Source organism: Scyliorhinus torazame, chromosome 5 (genome assembly GCF_047496885.1).
Source record: "Scyliorhinus torazame isolate Kashiwa2021f chromosome 5, sScyTor2.1, whole genome shotgun sequence".
NCBI lineage: Eukaryota > Metazoa > Chordata > Chondrichthyes > Carcharhiniformes > Scyliorhinidae > Scyliorhinus > Scyliorhinus torazame.
In genome coordinates this window covers 201,896,486-201,908,502 of record NC_092711.1, presented here as the reverse complement: position 1 = coordinate 201,908,502, position 12,017 = coordinate 201,896,486, and the positions used below count along the sequence as shown (strand labels likewise).

The following is a 12,017-nucleotide window of genomic DNA, read 5'->3' as shown; positions in this document are numbered from 1 at the left end:
ATCAATGATCTTCCACAATAGGTCAGAAATGGGAATGTTCACTGATGATTGTACAATGTTCAATACCATTCATAGCTTCACGATAATTAAGCATTTGGTGCCCATATGGTTAGCATTCATGTTTGGGCTGATTAGTGACAAATAGCATTGGCAACACACACGTGTGCCAGGCAATGACCATCTCCAATAAGAGAGAGTCTAACCATCTCCTCTTGACTTTCGAGAGCATTGCGATTGGAATCCCCCACCATCAACATCCTGGGATTATCATCACCAGACACTGAACCGGACTCGCCATATATATATATATATATATATTGTGGCTACCAGAGCAGGTCACATGCTGGGAATTCTGCGATGAGTAACTCATCTCCTGACTTGTGAAGTCCCTCCATCTTCTACAAGGCACAAGTCAGGCGTATGAAGGAATGCCTCCATTTGACAAATGAGTGTAACTCCAACAGCACTCAAGAATCTCAATACCAGCCAGGACAAGCAGCCTGCTTGATTGGCACCCCATCCAGTAACTTACATTCACTCCCTCCACCACCGGCGTGTAGTGCTTGCATTGTGATCCATACAACAGATACACTGCAGCAACTTATCACAGTTTCTGCGACACAACATCAAAATCCAAGCTCTACCACCGCAAAGGACAAGAGTAGCAGATGTATGGTAACACCATTACCATCCCTCCAGGCTACACATCACCCTGACTTAAAACTATGTCGCCATCCCTCCATGAAAGGATGTGTCAAAATATTGGAACTCCTTGCTTAACACCACTGTGGGTGTTCCTACATCACATTGATTGCAGTGGTTGAAGAAGGTATAGAATATAAAAGTAAGGATACAACATTGGAATGATATAAAACATTGGTGAGGCCACAACTGGAATATTGTGTGCAGTTCTGCTCGCCACATTACGGGGTGGACATAATTGCTCTGGAGAGTGTGCAGAGGCGGTTTACAAGAATATTGCCAGGGCTAGAAAACTAGCTACGAGGTGAGATTGGTTGGGTTGGGGTTATTTTCCTTTAAACAAAGAAGGCTGAGAGGTGACTTAATTGAGATGTACAATTAATATGAGAAGAGATAGGGTGGACAGGATAAAATAGTTTCTCTTGGTTGAGAATTCTAGAACAAGGGACTTCGATTCAAGCTCAGTGGCAGAAGGGGACATGAGGAAAAACATTTTTGCACATGGGAGCAGTGGGAGTCTGGAATTCGCTGCCTAAGTTGGTGGTGGAGGCAGAGACTCTTTTAAAAGGTACCTGGATCTGCACAGTAAGTGCTCTAAGCTACAGGGCTATGGACCGGGTGCAGGAAGGTGGGATTAGAAAGGGCACCTGGGTGTCCTCAGGTTGGCATGGACAAGATGGGCCGAATGGCCTCCTCCTGTGCTTTTAACTTTTTAATGATTTTATTCTAAGGCTTCTCAACCACACTGTCTCAACGATATTTAGGGTTGGACAATACAAGATGGCCTTATCAATGTCCACATGCTGTGGATAATTATTTAAACATTCCAAAATAAACTGAGACTATGTTTTTTTTTAAAAACCCTGCCAGTTTTACAGGCAGAACAGTGTGCACTGGTGCAGGTCCCAGCCTGGATAACTGAGAACGCTTGTCGGCAAGAACAACATCTGGCTGCAAAACCACCCACCAAATCTGAAAATGATTGTTGACATGTATCAGAAATCAACCAGTATCGCAGTGACCCCATGTAACCTGAAAAAAACGAAACAGGGACCAACAACCCAACCAATCAGAACACGTATAATTTTTGAGGCAATGGCAAAAGAACCAGAGTCCATATGAGGAAATATTTTTGATGCGTTAAATTATTCTCATCAGGAATGAACATCCTAAAGGGCAATGAAAGCAGATTCAATGATAACTTGCAAGAGGGAGTTTGATAAATGATTCATTAGTAACATTTTGCATGGATGGGGAAAGAGTGCAGAAAAGATTTACTAGGATGTTACCGGGACTTGATGGTTTGAGTTATAAGGAGAGGCTGGATAGACTGGGACTTTTTTCCCTGGAGCGTAGGAGGCTTAGGGGTGATCTTATAGAGGTCTATAAAATAATGAGGGGCATAGATAAGGTAGATAGTCAACATCTTTTCCCAAAGGTAGGGGAGTCTAAAACTAGAGGGCATAGGTTTAAGGTGAGAGGGGAGAGATTCAGAAGGGCCCAGAGGGGCAATTTCTTCACTCAGAGGGTAGTGAGTGTCTGGAATGTGCTGCCAGAGGTAGTAGGTACAATTGTGTCTTTTAAAAAGCATTTAGATAGTTACATGGGTAAGATGGGTATAGAGGGTTATGGGCCAAGTGCGGGCAACTGGGACTAGCTTAATGGTAAAAACTGGGCGGCATGGACTGATTGGGCCGAAGGGCCTGTTTCCATGCTGTAAACTTCTATGATTCTATGACAGAGGAATGGGACTAATTGGATCACTCTTTCAAAGAGCCAGCAGAGGGAGATGGACTCTTCTGTATTGTTCTATGGTTCTATAAATCAATGTATTATAGTGAATATCCCTAACCCTATTATACTGATGCTGATGTCCAAATTGTAACACCATTACTTTATCAAGACTAAGGCAATCCCTAACCCCTTGCCATGCTAATCCCTTAATGTCAACACTTGAACCCTCACAGGTTAAACCAAACCGTTACACTCTCACACCTTAAGTTCCGTAACTGGATTTTTGTTCACAAGGTGGGTAGCTTGAGCCTGGAAATTTGCCACCTCAGTTTAAAAGGTTTTTGTTAGACCTAGGGCGGGATTCTCCGTTGCCCGACGGCGATATCGTATTCGGCGATTGTGCAGAGAATCTACTCTGATGTCGAAATCGGGGCCGGCACCAGTTTGACGCTGGTCGGCCATGCTCCGCCCTCTCCGAAATGTCGTCACCGCATCACGTGCCGCTGCAATGGTATTGACGCATCATCAGCCGGTCCTCCCGCCCCCGATGGGCCATGTTCCTGACACGAGTGGCCTCAGTCGTGCGGGAACCCGGCGTGACGGCTGCAGATAGTGTCCAGCGCCTCCACATTCGGCCGGGTTCCGTGCCGCTGGCTGGGGAACTTCTGCGAGGGCTGGGTGGAGTTTAACCCGGTGCTAGCCCCTCACCCGTCCCGGAACCGGTGAGGGTTTCACACAAATTTTTAGTCATAAAAGACCACGGACCAGATTCTCCGATTCTGAGGCTAAATGCAGAGGATCTGTGACGTTTCATGTGGAAAAAATCGGCGATGCCCCCCTCACCGATGCTGTGACCAGTGAAAGACTAGCAGCCACGCCACGTAAACTCACGCCATCCATGAATGAAACAGCTGGAGAATGGTCGGGTCCGCTGCTGCCCATGCACACGCCTATGACCGACAGATATTGCCCCTCTGGCCTGCTCTTGCTACCACCTGGCCACCCCCCCCCCCACTAGTCCCCCCAGCCCTCGCCGAACCCCCCCTGACCAGCGGCAAGTCTCCTGCCTGACTGTGGCGGTGCTGGACACAGACCGCAGGTGCCACGCCAGGTTCCCACACAGCTGAAACCAGAAGTGAACCGCGCCGTCGAGAACTCGGCCCAATTGGGCCAGAGCGTCGGGGGAAACCTGCATCAAACAGGCGGCGCCCCGATTTTGGCATCAACAGGGATTTTCCGCCCAATCGCCTTTACGAAATCAGCGTCGGGGAATGGAGAATCTCGCCCCACATGTGCTCCGCTGGCGTCAGCACTTAGCCGCTGAAACGGCGAATCCAGCCCACAATCTTTGCTCAAGGTGGTAAGGTAGCACAGTGGTTAGCACTGCTACTTCACAGCACCAGGGACCTCGGTTCGATTCCCGGGTCACTGTCTGTGCAGAGTCTGCATGGTCTCCCTGTGTCTGCGTGGGTTTCCTCCTGGTGCTCCGGTTTCCTCCCACAAGTCCCAATAGACGTGCTTGTGAGGTTAATTGGACATTCTGAAGGTGTAGAAGAGAGTCAGACCTGCCCACCTGCTAAGCAGATAGCAAACCATGATGGGGGCACATGAGCTGGTTAGGAGGCACTTTGCAGTTCTCTACAAATTGGTCTCAGTTGTTTTGAAAGCTGTTGGACCCACTAGCCCTCAACCCTCACACCTCCCCACCCCCACCCACCCACTTGGAGGTGCTGGTTCGATGGTGGGGTCTAGTTGGGAGCCTGGAGGAGTTCTCATGGGGACAGGAGGCGGGGGTTAGTCAGGTGGTCAGAGGGAGGTCGGGGGTGAAGAGGTTGTTGGATAATTGGGGGTGAGAGGGGTAATCATGGGTTCTTAGTTTCAACCCAACAACCAAACCAAGAGCAACACCCGCAGAGCTGACAAGAGTTCATTATTTGCTCCTCTGGACAAGGAAGAGGTTATAACATCAATCACAAGTTACCTTTTCCTTCGACTAAACATTGTCAGACAAGCGACAAACACGGTCAATAACTTAACTAAATTCTATCTCAACTAAAGTCACATATTCTTGATACAATTTCAGAATTTGTCTGCTGTTGGCAAGGCTGGAATATATTGCCCATGGCTCGATGCCCTGAGACTGGGAGACTTGCTGGGTAATTCCAGTGGACTGTAACAGGTCAAGCACATCGGTGTGACGGCTGGTATTACACATGATCCAGACTGGAAACGGAAGGCAGGGTTCCTTCCTGAGAGGACGTGCGGAAACCTGCTGGTTGTTTGTGGCACAGCTGCAGGATCACATTTATTGATCCCAGCTTTGGATTTCCAGAATTTCACAAAAAAAAAGAAATGGAAACAAAGGAAATAAACAGGAACAAATCTTACACTGATGTCTTGTATAGTTTTTTTTTGTGAAACATTTTATTAAGGTATTTAGAATTTTATAAGAATAACAGTAAACAGTACAAATACAAATATAAACATAGTGCATAAACCATCTCCATCCCTAACAAATCCCCCCCCCCCCGCCCTTTTTTTTTCTTATTGCCTCTCTTGACAGTTAGTTTTCCTCGAAGAAGTCGACAAACGGCTGCCACCTCCGGACGAACCCTCGCATTGATCCTCTTAAGGCAAACTTAATTTTCTCAAGAGAAACCTGACCTTGTCGCTCACCCGGATCTCTGACTGAAGTAGCAAGACTACTTTCCTGTTGAAATTAAGGCCAACAATCCATTTGCCTTCCCTATTACCTGCTGAACTTGCATGCTAGCGTTTTGTGATTTATCTACAAGGACCCCCCAAATCCCTCTGTGCTGCAGCTTCCTCTGTCCTTCTCCATTGAAATCATATTCAACTGCTTTATTCTTCCTACCAAAGTTCAGAAATTAACATTTTCCTGCATTAAATACCACCTGCACTGTTTTTTTTTCCCACTCACCTAACCTGTCTATATCCTTCTGTAGACTCTTTGGGTCCTCCTCGCCACTTACCTTCCCACCTATTTTTGTGTTGTCCACAAACTTGCCAATAGTCCATCTGATGTGAGCCACAAGCGGTATTTGTCCAAATTTGAAGCGGTGGTGAAAACATGCATTTATATAGTGCCTTTCATTACATCTCAAACTCCCAAAGTACATCACAGTAAATTCAGCACTTTGGAAGTATAGCTATTGTTGTCAAGAGGGGTTGGAAGTGAATCTCATCCAGAAACCTGAATCCAAAGTACAAGCCAACGCTCCAGTTCAGAACTAAGAGAGTGCACACTGTCAGAGGTTCAGACAGGCTTCATCTCCTATTGCTGGTTCTCAGGACAATGTTTATCCCTCAATCGATATCACGAGAAGAAGATTTATTTTAATATTGATAGTGGGAGCTTGGTTTCTACACATTGGTTATTGATGCAGAGGCCCATTACAACGATGCCCATGCAGCAACCAGGAGCGTCATGAGCAATGCATCTGGGTGGGACTCTCGAATATAGCCCCCAGAGGGTCTCGAGCATTATGTTGGCTTGCTTCATCCTGCACAACATCTCGCAGCAGAGGTGCGACATCCTGGAGGATGAGGAAGAATGTCAGGCTTCATCTGATTAGGAGGTTGTTCAGGAAGAACCAGGCTTGGAGCCCTGGTTGTCCAGGCAGGCTGCCCAAAGTGTGCTCCAGGGCCGCCACACAGGGGACAACCTCATCTCCTACCTATTAACCAACTCAGAGGCCTGTCCCACCTCGCCATTCGACCCTCTGCCATCCGTCCAAATGGAAGCACCCTTCCCATAATCGCTCACCCATTCCTTGTCCCTCAGAGTTGTCCCTGTCATCCTACCACCTTCCCTGTCCCTCCTCCCTTCACTCCACCTCCCGTCCCTCCTCCCTTCACTCCAACTTTCCTGACCCTCCTCCCTTCACTCCAACTTCCCTGTCCCTCCTCTCTTCACTGCACCTTCCCTGTCCCTCCTCCCTTCACTGCACCATTGCTGCCATCAGCCCCCTTCCCCTCCCGAGGGTCCTACCAGTACCACCGCAGTGTATTGGTCCTGCATTGGCAGTATCAGAGGGTCTTGCCCATGAGATGGAAGATGATGATGACACACTGTGAGGTGTGCTCTGGAGCTCCTCATCATTTGATAAAGTCTGATTCCTGCCTCCAGGATCACAACCACTGTCAGCCATGATCATCCCTGCATGCGTGCTGACCATTCCATCTCACGGGCCCATATATCTATTGGATTGGGGGGGGGGGGGGGGGAGTGGAGTTTGGGAGGTGCTAAATGATTGGGGATCGTTCACTTGGTAAGCTATCATACAAGGTGGATTCACATTTCTGGCCATGTTTATCTGAGGGTGACACCGTGTGGGACATTCATGCCATGGGAGCCCTACTCTGTGCCATCCTCTCCCCCCATCCGGCACACCCTCTACACCGAGGCCTAGCCCTATCCCTAACACCCATCAGACAGGGGTTAGAAGCAGGTTGGACTGTTGGTCCAAAAGTGTTTAATGGTGAGTACATACATTGTTGTGCCCTGACCCTAATTATCACCAATATGCTACACCCATGCCAACTTTTATTTTTAAATTTAGAGTACCCAATTCATTTTTTCCAATTAAGGGCAATTTAGCGTGGTCAATCCACCTAGCTTGCACATCTTTGTGTTGTGGGGGCGAAACCCACGCAGACATGGGGAGAATGTGAAAACTCCGTTAATCACTGCGCCACCGTGCTGCCTATGCACATGCCAACTTAAGTGTTCTCTGACATTCTAATTTTGCGTTGCCTAACTGCTCCCTCAAGGTGTTACCCGGGACAGCACATCAGAAGTGGAGGTGGGCTGCTGCGTGTCTTGATCTCTGCCCTGTGGTGCCTTTGGCAGCCGCCCTCTGGAGGGGCTGGACCTGGATGGGCCCCGACGACTTTCCAGATGTTACTGGTGTTGAAGTGCCAGACTGTTCTGCCCACTGCCCATCAGATGTGCCAGTATCAGGTGAGAGGGATTCGGAACCTACCCTGCAAGAGGCAACTGCAAAGACCCCTTCGCGTCCTCCTCCCTCTGGGTGCTCAATGGCCCCGGGCTACTCCATGGGACAGAGGTGAGGTTGGAATGAGCTCCAGAGATCCACCGTCACCTGCCGCTGCCAGTCCTGGAGGCTTGCCCTCGTCTGAGCCATGGTCTCGGTGCCCTCAAACATGGAGCACTGGAACTGGGACACATCGCTCAGCGAGTGTGACATGTCCCTCTGTGACTGGCCAAAGCAGCACAGAGGTTAGCACTGTGGCTTCACAGCGCCAGGGACCCGGGTTCGATTCCCGCTTGAGTGACTGTCTGTGCGGAGTCTGCACGTTGTCATCGTGTCTGCATGAGTTTCCTCCGGGTGCTCCGTTTTCCTCCCACAAGTCTCGAAAGGCATGCTTGTAGGTGAATTGGACATTCTGAATTCTCCCTCAGTGTACCCAGAACAGGCGCCAGAGTGTGGCGACTAGAGGATTTCCACAGTAACGTCATTACAGTGTTAATGTAAACCTACCTGTAACAATATCATAGAATTTACAGAATTTACAGTGCAGAAGGAGGCCATTCGGCCCATCGGGTCTGCACCGGCTCTTGGAAAGAGCACCCCACCCAAGGTCAACACCGCCACCCTATCCCCATAACCCAGTAACCCCACCCAACACCAAGGGCAATTTTGGACACTAAGGGCAATTTGTCATGGCCAATCCACCTAACCTGCACATCTTTGGACTGTGGAAGGAAACCCACGCACACACGGGGAGGATGTGCAGACTCCGCACAGACAGTGACCCAAGCTGGAATCGAACCTGGGACCCTGGAGCTGTGAAGCAATTGTGCTGTCCACAAGGCTACCGTGCTGCCCCAATCAAAATAATAAAGATTTTCTTTTCAGATCAGTCAGTGCATGGCCAACGCTCTCGATGTCGTCAGCCATGGCTCTTTGACGACTGAACCAAGCTCTGGAGCACCGCATAATGTCCCTGTGGGCCCAGAACAAGTCTGTGACTGGGCTCCCGTGTCCTGTCCATCAGCCACTAACCATACAGTGTGCTCCGAGCCTTGAACATCTTAACCCATGGCTCTGACCTCTTGCCGAGGCCTTCCACTGTGGGCGCCACCCGTTCAATGTTGGCCTGGGAAACGTATTTTTAGTAACATCTCCTGCACCAGAAGGTAGTTGGACTCTTCCAGCTGGACTTGCAGGTGCTGGAAAGTGGCCGATACCCCCTCCTATAGATCCTCGCTCTGTTTCTGCATCTTCACCAGTGGTGATATCATACTTTCCAGAAGCACGATACCTGTCCAGACTACAGCTGTTCCCTGGGATCGGGCAGCCCCCTGACCACCTGCTCCTTCGGGAGTGTCTGCCTTCACCTGATGTGCTGCAGCATGTATAAGGTGTGCACCAGAAGGGGACTCAGGAGCCTCAACACTAAAATGTCCCACCAAGGTCGTAGTCTCTGCAATGGTGGAGGGTGCAGGTGACATCAGTGACAAGAAGTTGGTGTCTTCCCCTGAGGGAAACGGGTGACTCACTTGCTATAGGTTTTGCATTCAGAGTTCATTTGGTTCCGTTTCCTCAACCTCGCCCGCGTGCCATTTTCGTCTGATGCCTGGGGGCTCCGCAAACGCTGATCGGGAATGCTGCCTCCAGATTTTTGGCATTCTCGCCCGTTATTGGCCGCCTTTTTCTGGGGGACACAGAAAGGACATGGTGAGACGCATGGAGCCAGGTTCTACCGGGGGTGGGTGGGGGGGTGGTGGTGGGGGGGGGGGGGGGGGGGGGGGGGGGGAGGGGATGAGAGGGGGGAGGGGCCTGTAGCTGGTGGCATGTGTGCACAAGGCACCTCGCCCCAAAGAGAACAATGTAGGTTTTGGGGTTTGGTAGGGGATGGGATCTGAGAGGGAGGGATGCGTGCAGGTGGGAAGCCTCTCGGAGAGTGGGGGGTGTGATGCGAAGTGTGAGGAACGGGAATGATGCCAGGGGCACAGAGGTGGTGACTTACTTGAGCTGCTCTAAGGAGGTCATTCATCTTCTTCCTGTACTGGGTGGCGGTCCTCTTGGTGATGATGGCAGCACTGACCACCTCTGCCACTTCCTCCCAGGCCCTGTTGACACTGCAGTGAAGTTACTGTGAAAAGCCCCTCGTTGCCAAATTCTGATGCCTGTTCAAGTACACAGAGGGAGAATTCAGAATGTCCAATTCACCTACAAGCACGGCTTTTGAGACTTGTGGGAGGAAACCGGAGCACTCGGAGGTAACCCACGCAGACATGGGGAGAACGTGCAGTCTCCACACAGATAGTGACCCAAGCCGAAAATCGAACCTGGGAGCTGGGCGCTGTGTGGCAATAGTGCTTACCATTGTGCTACCGTGCGGGACGAGTGAGGGGGAGGGAAGGTTGGATGAACTAAGGGAGAGGAGGGAATGAAAGGCCCGGGGGCACAGGCTATACACCCGATTCATCCTGGACACCTTCCTCCTCATCCAGCATGCTTCACCGGTGCTGGGCGATGTTATGAAGTACACAACAGGCCACCATGATGCTTGAGAGACACTGTGGGGGCTATATATGAGCGCCCCATCAGAACGGTCCAGGCATCAGAAGCTCACCTTGAGCACACCAATGCCTCGCTCGATGACGCTCCTGGTTGCAGTGTGAGCATCATTATAACAGTTCACTGCCTTGGCCAGGGCCTCCAAACAGGCATCATTAGCCATGACCTCAGCGAGCAACCCTTGTCACACACAGCCAACCCTTTACCCAAGGGATTGTCTTGAAGGTGCCAGGATGTATGCATCGTGCACGCTACCAGGGTATCGGGCGCAGACGTGCAGCTGGTGGTCACACACGAACTGCACATTCATGGAGTGGAAGCCCTTCCTCTTGATGAAGAGCAGCCCTTCTCGAACCGGGGGTGACATGCATGACATCAATCACCTCCTGGACCTCTGGCCTACCAGCGATAGTGGCAGATCCTGCTGCCTGGGCATCTTGTTCGGCCTGGTCCAGCTTAAAGATCCGATGCCTGGAGAGGGGGATGTACCTGTGCGTGGATATTTGTGAGATTCCACACAGATCCCTGCTCCGAGCCCTGGAATGATCCAGAGGCATAAATGTACAGGGTGACCATCACCTTGACGGTCACTGGAAATGAGTGTCCTTCTCCATATCCCCGCGGTGCAGGTGCACCAACAGATGGCACAGGTAGCACACGGATTGCGTGGTAAGTAGGAGTTGGCGGTGGAATACTTGGTCCAGCAGCTCCTCGAATGACAGGCGCCGACAGTATATGCATGCCCTGATATGGAGCCTCCTTCGCACCTCCTCCTTGGCCTGCTGGGAGGCTGGCACTTGAGTCTCACCAACTGGCCCTGGCTCCTCTGGGGCAGGGTCCTCTCTGGGCTGGCCATGGTACTCTTGCCGCCGTGGTCGGTAGAGCATTGCTGGTTGTAGTCTGAGATCCAGGTTTCTGTGGGGGGAAAGACAGAGAATGTCAGCAAGATGAGGATTTCCCTGACCATCCAATGCCACCAAGTTACATGGTCACCCTGAATTATACTGCTGCTCCACCCTCACTTGTTCCCAATCCCCCCCCCCCCCCCCCTCCACTCCTCCAGCCCAGCACCAGTGATGTTGGGAGCCTCTAGCCTCACCACCCGTCCCTGCCAACAGAGATAACAGTGGCTGCACAACCAGTGTCAGCGATCGGATCTATGGGTTTCCTCACAGGGTGGGCCTTGTGCCCTTCCGCCAGTGGTGTGGAAACTGGTTGTATGATGGAGACCTTCATACTATGGTGCCATTCCTCTCCATGCTAAGAGCCTGGTGTATGGGCAGGTCCTACATATGGGGGTAAGCGAGTGATGGATGTATTTGCTGGGACCTCAGCTGCTGTGTTATGTGGAGTCTAGATTCAACACACAGGTTGTGACAGGGAACTGGCCAGATTTCCTGGCCGGGGGTGGGACGGATGAGATCAGGGACACAGTGGACGGGCAGGGCTTGGAGACATCTTGTGATCCCCAGGTGTGGATTAGCTGGCAGTGTCAGCTAATCGGAGCACCCGGAAGAAACCCACGCAGGCACAGGGAGAGCGTGCAGACTCCACACAGACAGTGACCCAAGCCGGGAATCGAACTGGGACCCTGGAACTGTGAAGCAACAGTGCTAACCACAGTGCTACCGTGCTGCCCCAGTTGCAGTTAATGGGTGGGTGTAAATGATTGTATAGCAGTAATAGGGGTCTCAACCAGGGCAACCCAATCCGCAGGGGGACACCTCAAGAGTTCGCTGCCGCCACCGGCGGGGAACCCGAAGCATCGGGAACGGGGGGGGATTGGCGCCTGGCGTCGATCCCCCGTTTGTGGGTCGCTGCTCCATTCTCCGCCAGAGCGGGAAACCCGCAGGCGACGGAGCAGTTCGGGTTGCATCCAGCAGATGGCACGCTCCACAAAGTATCGACACTGGGATCTCCAAGCGGCAAAAAGCGAATAGCGGGCATGATTTTTTTTTTCCAGATTTCTTTTATTAGCTATTGCATTAGATTTGGTCTGAAAACTAGCTC

General features: G+C 51.0%; 1 long non-coding RNA gene across 1 annotated transcript in view; it reads right to left on the bottom strand.

Moving 5' to 3' along the window:
• Positions 1-10,769: 10,769 nt before the first annotated feature.
• LOC140420883 (uncharacterized) overlaps positions 10,770-12,017 on the bottom strand; it is a 46,099-nt gene continuing 44,851 nt past the window's right edge. The window contains exon 3 of the long non-coding RNA XR_011946631.1: positions 10,770-10,922. This is a non-coding gene — a long non-coding RNA (uncharacterized lncRNA). The remainder of the gene's footprint in view (positions 10,923-12,017) is intronic.